Source organism: Bos javanicus, chromosome 4 (genome assembly GCF_032452875.1).
Source record: "Bos javanicus breed banteng chromosome 4, ARS-OSU_banteng_1.0, whole genome shotgun sequence".
NCBI classification, from domain to species: Eukaryota; Metazoa; Chordata; class Mammalia; order Artiodactyla; family Bovidae; genus Bos; species Bos javanicus.
Window position 1 is genome coordinate 73,652,263 of NC_083871.1, and position 12,762 is coordinate 73,665,024.

The window sequence follows — 12,762 nt, forward strand, 5'->3', positions numbered from 1 at the left end:
AATAATATTAATAAATTTTAAAAATTGGTTTTAGGGCAACAATATTAGCTGGCACACACACTCTATGTGTAATCATTTGGGTTTCTTTTGATTTATGCAACAGGGCAGCAAGATAGTCAGTGAGTAAACACAGATACACATTGAATAGATTTACTATACAATAGAAAACAGTCTAGGAAATAACTCAAAATGCCTTCCCTGTGGAATTATTTATTTACCCAAGTAACAATATATGGATTTTAAAGAAATACTGTCACATGATTGTCTTCAATGAGAAGAAAATTACTCCAAATTAATACATTAAAAATAAGTTAAAATCAGATAGATTCTCAGACTAAATGTGGCTCTAATTAATTGGGCTTTATTCTCTTATGAAACATTTATGTCTCATTATAAACTCTAAATATTTCAGAGAAAACTTTTCCTATAAAATGTGTTAGTTAAATATTAGTGACATGTAAGAAAGATTTATAGTCATTCATGCTAAGATTAATGAATGTGTACTAAAAAGTTTAAAAACAGTATATTATTGTCATTCCATGTTGAGGGGTCTTGGTTGGGGCAATAAATGGCTAAATATAGGTATTCATATTTTCATTATCCACAGGAATTAGATCAGAAATTGTTAAAGTGAAAAATTCTGATAAGCCAAATCTCTATTTTAAATATAAGCTTCCTGTAATTCCCTCTCCACCAGAATTTTAAAGTGAGGAACAAATAAAAGGAAAATTAAATAGCTACAAATTATAGTTAATATATCTGAGTGGCTTTCTCGTCTTCAGATGATAATATTCATCAACAGAAAAATGGCCGAATGGCTGGCTGCAGTAAAAACGAAAATTGGAAGTTGGAGAGCTAGCTGGATGTCAAATGCTAAATAGCAAACCTGAATTCAAATCATGATAGACTAGAATGCCTAATAAAAATGCAAATAAAAATGTGGAGAATATGTAGTTTTGACACTTTTGTCTTATTTAAGGAATATATATGAAAAGCCAGGACAGCAATGAAAAATATAGTGATATTAGGTCAGTTCAAATAATATGCCTGGAAAATAGGGCAAATAGTGTGGACATGGTGGAATTTTATTTTATCGGACCATAGTACACGTTTTGTGCCTCTGCCTCTCACTTTGTCTCATCACTTTGGCTTAATCTTGCTCACACATTATTAAAATACTGGCCCTGCCTCCCACCCCACACACTCCAGTGAAGCCTCGTTTGATTTTTCCAAGTGCAGTGACCATGTCTTAACATATCGTGTTGACATTCTGAGCTCATGTTTATGTCCTTTTACATAGACTGGACATTTTAGACCTTCAAGAGATGTGTTAGTGTTTATTGAATGCAGATATGGATTAATATTCTTGGAGATGAACAGGTAGAAAAAATCTGAGCTCTTAGTGACACTCTGAAATGGACGTGGTGAAGCTTATCAGGTATAGAAAAATTGTTTTCACTCATTGTATCATACCCTCTGGGCAGGTTGGCTACTCTCCAGTAGCGGCAGGAAGCAGGGTGAGTGACAGATTGTGGCCACAGTCACTAGCGACACGAACCAGCAAACAGAAAACACCTCAAGAGTAAGCCTTGCTGTCTTTCAGCAGGGATTTCTTGACACAGGTGTCTGGACAAGGACAGTGCTGCCGATGTGGATCTACGAGCACCTGGTTTATTCGCTGTCGTCACCACCACGTTGCAGGAAAAATGACATGCCAAGAAGTGCAGAAACTCAAGGCTCAATATAGGCCTTCTCTGCAGAATCCTAATTGCTGTCCTTTTCAGAAGTTCTTCCCAAACTCCACTTTCCCTCTTTCTTGCAAACACCTCTGAAACGTGTTTAATTTTATTGGCTCAGTTCTGTATCTTTCTGCCAACAAAATACAAAAATAAAACATACTAGTAGTTAACATGGGTGATCACAGATAACCTCTACCAGACACATCCTTTTACATGTTAAATTAAGAACGTATTTCAGTCCTTTAAAAAATTGGTTTTAGTCCTCTCACTCTCTCATATGTTGGTTTAATCCACAAAATTTAAGGGTATCCATAATGTAGTGAAGGGGAAAAAGTGGAAGCAGTGATAGATTCTTTTCTTGGGCTCCAAAATCATTACAGACAGTGACTGCAGGTTGAAATTAAAGGATGCTTGCTCCTTGGAAGGAAAGCTATGACAAATCTATGCTATGCTAAGTCACTTCAGTCGTGTCCGACTCTGTGTGACCCCATAGACGGCAGCCACCAGGCTCCCCCGTCCCTGGGATTCTCTAGGCAAGAACACTGGAGTGGGTTGCCATTTCCTTCTCCAATGCAGGAAAGTGAAAAGTAAAAGTGAAGTCGCTCAGTCGTGTCCGACTCTTCGCAACCCCATGGACTGCAGCCTACCAGGCTCCTCCATCCATGGGATTCTCCAGGCAAAAGTACTGGAGTGGGGTGCCATTGCCTTCTCCAATGACAAATCTAGCAGCATATTAAAAACCAGAGACATCACTTGCTGACAAAGGTCTGTATATTCAACACTATGATTTTTCCAGTTGTCATGTATAGGTGTGAGAGTTGGACAATAAATAAGGCTGAGTGCCAAAGCATTGATGCTTTCAAATTGTGGCAGTAGAGAAGACTCTTAAGAGGTTCTTTGGGCTGCAAGGATCAAACCAGTCAATCTTAAAGGAAATCAGTCCTGAATATTCATTGGAAGTACCGATGCTGAAGCTGAAGCTTCAATACTTTGGCCACCTGTAAACAGCTGACTCATTGGAAAAAATCTTGATGCTGGGAATGACTGAAGACAAAAGGAGAAGGGGGAGGCAGAGGATGAGATGGTTAGATAACATCACTTGTTCAGTGGACTGAGTCAGTGGAATTTGAGCAAACTCCAGAAGATAGTGAAAGACAGAGGAGCCTGGAGTGCTGCAGTCCATGGGGTCACAAAGACTCAAACACAACTTAGTGACTAAACAATAATGTGGTGATATTTGGACAAGCTACAAAAGAATCGTTGAGTATAATTCCATAACAATTATATAAAATTTGCTACATATTTAGTGTACAAAATATAAAACTATCCAATTTTTTTTAATCTGAGACTTCCAGTAATAATACATTTTGTTCTTTTCCATTATGGTTTATCACACGATATTGAATATGGTTCCCTGTGCTACACAGTAGGACTTTGATGTTTATCCATCCGATATGTACTAGTTTGCATCTGCGAATCCTAAGCTACCAGTCCTTCCCTTTCCCACCCTCATCTTGCTAACCACAAGTCTGAGAAAAGAATATATATATATAACTAAACTACTTTGATATACAGTAAAAATTAACATATTGCAAATCAACTGTACTTCAATAAAATTTTAAAAATACATTTTATATTTAAAATTATACATATACCTACCTACATACATATTATATATTATGTAATTAAAATTACTTCAGGTAGTGTTTAACCTGAATGTACAATAAAATAAAGTCAAATTAATATAAAAGCATTTATTATAGTTTAACTACAATTTGGAAAATATACCAGCTTAAATCATTAAAAATATTTCCTATGAGCCACTAAATGGATTTTGTGAACTGCTAGTAGGTGATGGACTGTATTTTAAAAAACACACAGAGTACATTATAATGCATTGTAGTAGAAATACTGTATATTGCTATTTATTTTTTAAAGAAACCAATTAGAAACCAGTTGATGCCTCCCTTTTAGAATGTGTGTATGTGTGTGTGTGTGTGTGTGTGTGTGTGTGTTTAAGAAAATTGGAAACAATCAAATGATATGCTACCTGTTTACTATGTAAATTGGAGTTTTGTCTTTCATTTACAACCAGTGAATACCTATATATTCAGTTAAAAAAATAGTATATGTGTTAATCATTCTCAATGACATTATGAAACCATTCATTTCTGTTCAAATTGACTGATTTTGCACATTTTAATAGTTGCTATAACTTTTATATTCCAAAACTGAGTTCAATTAGATTGACAGAAAGAAATTTTTTGCCATCAAGAAATCTGGTTTCGGTTGAAGAAAGTAGGGAAAACCAGTAGACCGTTCAGGTATGACCTAAATCAAATCCCTTACGATTATACAGTGGAAGTGACAAATAGATTCAAGGGATTAGATCTGATAGACAGAGTACCTGAAGAACTATGGACAGAGGTTCATGACATCGTACAGGAGGCGGGAATAAGACCAGTCCCAAGAAACAGAAATGCAAAAAGGCAAAATGGTTGTCTGATGAGGCCTTACAAATAGCTGAGAAAAAAGAGAAACTAAAGGCAAAGGAGAAAAGGAAAGATATACCCATTTGAATGCAGAGTTCAAAAGAATAGTAAAGAGAGATAAGAAAGCCTTCCCCAGTGATCAATGCAAAGTAATAGAGGAAAACAATAGAATGGGAAAGACTAGAGATCTCTTCAAGAAAATTAGAGACACCAAGGGAACATTTCATGAAAAGATGGGCACAATAAAGGGCAGAAATGTTATGGACCTAACAGAAGCAGAAGATATTAAGAAGAGGTGGCAAGAATACACAGAACTGTGCAAAAAAAATCTTCATGATCCAGATAACCACGATGGTGTGATCACTCAACTAGAGCCAGACATCCTGGAATGCAAAGTCAAGTAAGCCTTAGGAAACATCACTACGAACAAAGCTAGTGGAGGTGATGGAATTCCAATTGAGCTATTTCAAGTCCTAAAAGATGATGCTGTGAAAGTGCTGCAACGAATATGCCAGCAAATCTGGAAAACTCAGCATGGCCACAGGACTGGAAAAGGTCAGTTTTCATTCCAATCCCAAAGAAAGGCAATGCCAAAGAATGCTCAAACTACTGCACAATTGAGCTAGCAAAGTAATGCTCAACAGTCTCCAAGCTAGGCTTCAACAATATATGAACTGTGAATTTCCAGATGTTCAAGCTAGATTTAGAAAAGGCAGAGGAACCAGAGATCAAATTGCCAACATCAACTAGATCATTGGAAAAGCAAGAGAGTTCCAGAAAAATATCTATTTCTGCTTTATTGACTATGCCAAATCCTTTAACTGTGTGGATCACAACAAACTGTGGAAAATTCTGAAAGAGATGGGAATACCAGACCACCTGAACTGCCTCCTGAGAAATCTGTGTGTGGGTCAAGAATCAACAGTTAGAACTGGACATGGAACAACAGACTAGTTCCAAATCTGGAAAGGAGTACATCAAGGCTGTGTATTGTCACCCTGCTTATTTAACTTCTATGCAGAGTACATCATGAGAAATGCTGGGCTGGATGAAGTACAAGCTAGAATCAAGATTGCCAGGAGAAATATCAATAACCTCAGATATGCAGATGACACCACCTTTGAGGCAGAAAGCAAAGAGGAACTAAAGAGCCTCTTGATGAAAGTGAATAAGGAGAGTGAAAACTTGGCTTAAAGCTCAACATTCAGAAAACGAAGATCATGGCATCTGGTCCCATTATTTCATGGCAAATAGATGGGGAAACAGTGCATACAGTGACAGACTTTATTTTTGAGGGCTCTAAAATCACTGCAGATGGTGACTGCAGCCATGAAATTAAAAGATGCTTGCTCCTGGAAAGAAAAGCTATGACCAGTCTAGACAGCATATTAAAAAGCAGAGACATTACCTTGCTGACAAAAGTCCATCTAGTCAAAGCTATGGTTTTTCCAGTAGAAATGTATAGATGTGAGAGTTGGACTATAAAGAAAACTGAGTGCTGAAGAATTGATGCTTTTGAACTGTGGTGTTGGAGAAGACTCTTGAGAGTCCCTTGGACAGCAAGGAGATCCAACCAGTCCATCCTAAAGGAAATCAGTCCTGAATATGCATTGAAAGGACTGATGCTAAAGCTGAAACTCCAATACTTTGGCCACTTGATGTGAAGAACCTACTCATTGGAAAAGACGCTGATGCTGGGAAAGATTGAAGGCGGGAGGAGAAGGGGATGGCAGATGATGAGGTGATTGAATGGCATCACCAACATGATGGACATGAGTTTGAGTAGACTTCCGGCGTTGGTTATGGACAAGGAAGCCAGGAGTGCTGTAGTCCATTGGGTTGCAAAGAGTCAGATACTACTGAGTGAATGAACTGACGGACAGATAGACTGATCAAGACATCTGATAACTTTTCTTTTCATTTGTAGGTGCTTGCTAGCAATGATTTTTTTTTTTTACTCCTGTTTAGGAATTAGTATATTGTAACTGCTATGCACATCTATCTGAAAAATAAAAGTTATCTTTGTTTATCAGTGAAGAATTGAAAATGCTTTTAAAAACAGCAATCAAAGCAAGGCAATATACAGTCTGTGAGAATGCCAAGACATGCATAGACGTGTTCTAAGTCTCTTCAGTCTTGTCCAAATCTTTGAGACCCTATGGACTGTTGCCCACCATGCTCCTCTGTCCATGGGATTCTCCAGGCAAGAATACTGTACAGGGTTTCCATTTCCTCCTCCAAGGGATCATCCCAACCCAGGGATTGTACCCTGCATCTCTTGCATCTCCTGCATCAGCAAGCAGGTTCTTTCCCACTAGCACCACTGAGGGAAATAACAGATCAAAGGAGTGGAAAGAAAAGAAATCAGAAGAGGTCATCTGGGTTTCATGTACCTCATAGAAATTCTTGCCTCCATTAGTAGAACCAGTTCATCTATTAAAAAGCATTTGGGTACTCTGCTTACTGAAACCTAGATTGTCATACTCAAGTTCTTCCTTATCTGCAGAAAGAATGAGAAAGATAAAAGAGTAATTTTGGATAAGGAAGCAAAAAGAGAGAATCATAGGAAGCTAGGAGCAGAATTCAGTTCAATTCAGTCACTCAGTCATGTCCAATTCTTTGCGACCCTATGGACTGTAGTATGCTAGGCTTCCCTATCTATCACCAACTCCTGGAGCTTACTCAAACTCATGTTCATTGAGTAGGTAATGCCATCCAACCATCTTATCCTCTGTCATCTCCTTTTTCTCCTGCCTTCAATTTTCCCAGCAACCGGGTCTTTTCCAATGAGTCAGTTCTTTGCATCAGGTGGCCAAAGTATTAGAGCTTCAGCTTCAGCATCAGTCCTTCCAATAAATATTCAGGACTGATTTCCTTTAGGATTTACTGGTTTGATCTCCTTGCAGTCCAAGGGACTCAAGAGTCTTTTCCAGCACCACAGTTCAAAAGCTTCAATTCTTTGGCACTCAGCTTCCTTTATGGTTCAATTCTCACATCCACACATGACTACGGGAAAAACCATAGCTTTGACTAGATGAATCTTTGTTGGTAAGTAATGTCCTGCTTTTTAATATTCTAAGTTGGTCATAGCTTTTCTTCCACGGAGCAAGCACCTTTTAATATCATGGCTGAAGACACCATCTGCAGTGATTTTTGAGCCCAAGAAAGTAGTCTGTCACATTTTCCATAATTTTCCCAACCATTTTTCTATGAAGTGATGGGACCGGATGCCATGATCTTAGTTTTTCTAATGTTGAGTTTTAAGCCAGCTTTTTCACTCTCCTCTTTTACTTTCATCAAGAGGTTCTTTAGTTCCTCTTCGCTTTCTTCCATAGTTTAGTTCAGTTCAGTTGCGCAGTCATGTCTGACTCTTTGTGACCCCATGAACTGCAGCATGCCAGGCCTCCCTGTCCATCACCAACTCCCAGGGTTTACTCAATCTCAGGTCCCTCAGTCAGTGGTAAGGGTGGTGTCATCTGCATATCTGAGGTTATTGATATTTCTCCATGCAATTTGTATTCCAGTTTGTGCTTCATCCACTCCAGCATTTTGCCTGATGTACTCTGCATATAAGTTAAATAAGCAGGGTGACAATATACAGCCTTGTACTATTCCTTTCTCAATTTGGAACCAGGCTGTTTTTCCATTTCTGGTTCTAACTGTTGCTTCTTGACCTCCATACAGATTTTTCAGGGGGCAGGTATGGTGATATGGTATTCCTATATCTTTACAAATTTTCCATGGTTTTTTGTGATCCACACAGTCAAATGTTTTAGCATAGTCAATGAAGCAGAAGTAGATGCTTTTCTGGAATTATCTTGCTTTTTCTATGAGCCAATGGATGTTGGCAATTTGATCTCTGGTTCCTCTGCCTTTTCTAAATCTAGTTGAACATCTGGAAGTTCTTGATTCATGTACTGTTGAAACCTAGGTTGTAGAATTTTGGAGGTTATAGATGAAAACAAAAAAGAGGCTGAAAGTTGAGACATAGAAGGACAGAAAACATAGGGCATTTGACTTAAAATTTAAAAGTAAAAAAAAAGTTAAAAAAACTTAAAAGTAGTATCTATATAAAGCCTATTCACAATGTGCATAGAATTCTAGAAGCTCTTGTGCAAATTGACTCCCATTGAGGTGCAGAGGAAAGTATCCAGATGTTAGTGATAGACCTGGAACTAGTCTAGTTGTGTAGCCTTAAGTTAACCAGTTATGAACTACAGTGGTCTTTTATAAACAGATTAAAAATACTCAGCATGTACCTTTCATGCAGAGATTCTGTACAGACATAAATCACTTGGCATGTCATGGCCTCATAAATGTGAGCCCCCCTTTCTTTTGAGGGGATTTTGTTTAATCTTTGTTGGCATGTTAAAATGGACTCAAATTACTGCTTTTATAATCTAAAAATGGAACTCATTCAGATATGTGTGCGCATAGAGTGTTCTAGTTAAATGTTACTTAGATAACATGGCTGCCCAGCAGTTGTTTCAGTAATGTGCTCAACCTTGACTACTTATTTTAAGCCCAATCGAGTGTCTTTCTGAAAGTTGGTTAAAACGTCATTAAAATTTAAAACTAAATGAAAACAGACAGTAAATTTTCTCTTAATTATTAATGGTTATCATTTTAAAAACTGGGAGTTAGTGAAGGACAGGGCAGCCTGGTGTGCTGCAGTCCATGGGGTTGCAAAGAGTTGGACATAGCTACTGAATAAAAACAACTATTTTAACTCCTCCCCTCCTGAGCTGTAAATATGTATTGCTTCTATATATGAAGTGACAATCTGGCAACAATACAATTTTATAAATTTTTGAAAAATGCAGAACTAGCTGCCTGCACGGGATTTGTCCTCCTGACTGTAGGGCCATGCAGAGCCAGGATACTTCAGTTCAGCTTAATACTATGTAACTCTGAGGATGTATATGGAGAAAGCAAAGATATCTCAGGTTGGCAGAAGGATATAGAAAAAGTTCCTTCATAGAGTTGTGACCTCATGTTTCCTTCATTCCTACTTCTCAACCAAAGCATTCATCCCAGTCCGTCTGCTGCATCTGTCTTTTCTTGTGTCACAAATAGATTTTGTCCCTGGTTTAAGGAAATGGAAAAAAAAAATCATTCTGGAAGGTGAAACATTAGATTGTACCAATCACTTACTCCTCAGAGTAAAGAAATCAAATTCCTTCATGAAAGCCAAGCTCAAAAGTGAAGTAAGTACCAGAACAGAAGAAGGTAGAACTCTCATGGAAGGAAGTAAAAGTAAGAAGAAAATGATGCAGAACAGGGAGATTTGGTGAGGGGGGGTATTGTATCATTGAGATAAATTTAAATCGGTACAATTAATCCATTAAAAAATTCTATTCCAATAATGAAATAACCATTTTATACATCGTGTCTGACTCTTTGTGACCCCGTGGACTCTAGCTCACCAGAATCCTCCATCCATGGGATTCTCCAGGCAAGAATACTGGAGTGAGTTGCCATTTCCTTCTCCAGGGGATCTTCCCAACCCAGGGATCAAACCTAGGTCTCCCGCATTGCAGGCAGATGCTTTAACCTCTGAGCCACCAGGGAAGCCCCAAATTCTAAAATAGGAGATATTAATATTATATAGCATTATATAGAGATCTGATACAAGAAAAACTGCTTGTGACAGCTAATTACAGGTAATGGTAACACAGAAAAATTCTTGAAATGTGATAACAACTCTGATTTGTGAGCTCTTTTCTCTGCTGTTTATTCTACCATACAGTCTATTCACAGGGAAGCAGATTATCATCTACACAGAAACGTCAAATCCTATTGCTCCTCCTTAGTGGTTTCCCATGTCATTGAGTGTCCTTAGTGGTTTCCCATGTCATTGAGTGTTAAGATGCACATTCTTATAATGTTGCCAGGACTAATTCAATCGGGCCCTTGCCTCTGACCTAATTTTCTGTTTTCTCCCTTCTTTTTGCCACTCTGGCCTTCTTGGAGTTTCTGAAACACACTAGACCTACTCCTGCCTCTTTGCTGTGTCTTTTGTCTTTTGAAATTCATGCCCCTATATGTCCTCATGGCTAATGTTCTTATCTCCTTCCTGTCTTTGCTCCATGAGGCCACCCCTGAACAAGTAATGTAAATAGAAAACTGCTTTGCTTCGTTTGTTTTCCATAGCATTTAACACCTTCTGACATGTTTTATCAGAGAAGACAATGGCACCCCACTCCAGTACTCTTGCCTGGAAAGTCCCATGGATGGAAGAGCCTGGTAGGCTGCAGTCCATGGGGTTGCTAGGAGTCGGACATGACTGAACGACTTCACTTTCACTTTTCATTTTCATGCATTGGAGAAGGAAATGGCGACCCACTCCAGTGTTCTTGCCTGGAGAATCCCAGGGATGGGGGAGCCTGGTGGGCTGCCGTCTCTGGGGTCACACAGAGTCAGACACAACTGAAGCGACTTAGCAGCAGCAGCAGTAGCAGACATGTTATATAGCTTACTGTCTGCTGTTTTGTCCAAGGCTGTATGGCTATCATCTAGAACAGGTCTGGCATACAGTAGGAGTTCCATAAATTATTAGTGGATAAATGGAATAAGTAAAAGAATGAGCATGGCATTCTACTTTTCTTTATTTTCATGCTTTCTTTGAACATATAGGGATCATCTGTATGTTACAAACGTTTATATCCACCGAATCACCATGAATGTGTCAACTTCCAATACTTAGAATGATAGTTTAAAAGCTTGACTGTAAGTCAAGTACTTTTACTGATATTAAAATCCATGGGTTTGGAAATAACTGAATAGCATGTGCAAGGTGATCCATAATGTTTTTGAAACTTACACAGTAATATATATTCAGGTGTCTAGTCGACTTTCCTTACTTTTAGTTTACCTTAGTTTAGGGGTGTACATTCTTATTTAGATCATTTTGTTTGATTCTTGGGTTAAAAATCATTACACATGATGAACCATTCATATACTTTAATATATATATATATGTAAATTGAAATGAATAAATATATGGGTATTGTGTTTCTATTAGATTATACTGCCTTAAAAAAAAGAATATAGAACAAAATCTATTTGAAAATTTATATAAGCCAGAATACTATTAGTTTGAAATTAAAAGACTATTACAAATGGAGAATTTTTTTTATTTTCATCTATGAACTTTTTGATAATAAATTTCATTTAAATTTGATGATTTCGAGAGCATTTGTTAAGCACCAGGTGTGCACCAGGCATTGTGTTAAATGTTGGAGAGAAAAACAAGACAATTCTCCTTCTTATTGAGACTTGATAATATACTCCCTTTCCAGGTTGACACAGACATAAGAAATAGTAATTGCAATACTATATAAAAGTATTTATGCCATGTCTTTTGTACTTTAGATGGCCATCAGATATTTCTTTTCTTCTTTTTAAGTTAATGGTTATAATTTTAAGAACAAATGATTAGCTGTATTATCAGATTGACCCGTGGGGATAACTTCATATAAATTTGTTCTACTTTTTGTTCATGTTCAAGGCAAGCAAAGGTAAAATCTATGTTTAAAATAACTATTCTATAAGGTGGCTCAAAAAAGTAACTTTAATTATGTTCATAGAGGCTTGTTACCTCTTATGTCAATTTGTCAAATGTATCCTCTGTTATCTTTTTCTTTTTTCAAGTTGTTAGTGGCCTTTTCCACCTTTATCTTGGTACTCTAAAGTATAATCATACTGAATCAATGAGTTTTTTCTTCAACAAAAATAAAATGGAAGTTTATGAATGAGCTATCTTTTAACATAATTTATTTGAATAAGAGTTCAACATTTTTATCCCTTTTCAATATGTTTCACAGACTTCCCTGGTGGCTCAAATGGTAAGCATCAGCCTACAATGTGGGAGACCTGGGTTCAATCCCTGGGTTGGGAAGATCTCATGAAAAAGGAAATGGCACCCCACTCCAGTATTCTTGCCTGGAAAATCCCATGGATGGAGGATCCTGGTAGGCTGCAGTCCATGGGGTCACAAAGAGTTGAATACTACTGAGCGACTTTACTTTCACTTTTCACTTTCAATATGTTTCAATGTTAACATTTCAATCTAAAATCAAAGAAATAATCATTAAGGACCAAGTGCATTAATCCTATTTACTTGCCTGAAGTAAAGTTGTATAAAACCAAAGCTTAAAAAGTTATTTTCTATTCAGCATATTAACAATTCATTTCTCATCTCAGATAATTACTGAAAGTTTTTAATGATCAGTTTCTATAGAATTCACCAAATCGTGGAATTAGTATTTGTTCTTCATTCATAAAATGTATAACATTACCAACATGAATCAAGCCTGGAAATTAGAAATAGAAAAAACAACTTTGATATTTGCATTCCCTTCTCATTGGCTTTAGGATTAAGCTAGCACTAGTACCCACTCCAGTGTTCTTGCCTGGAGAATCCCAGGGACAGGGAAGCCTGGTGGGCTGCCGTCTATGGGGTTGCAAAGAGTTGGACACGACTGAAGCGACTTAGCAGCAGTAGCAGCAGCAGTATAGCATTCAGTTCA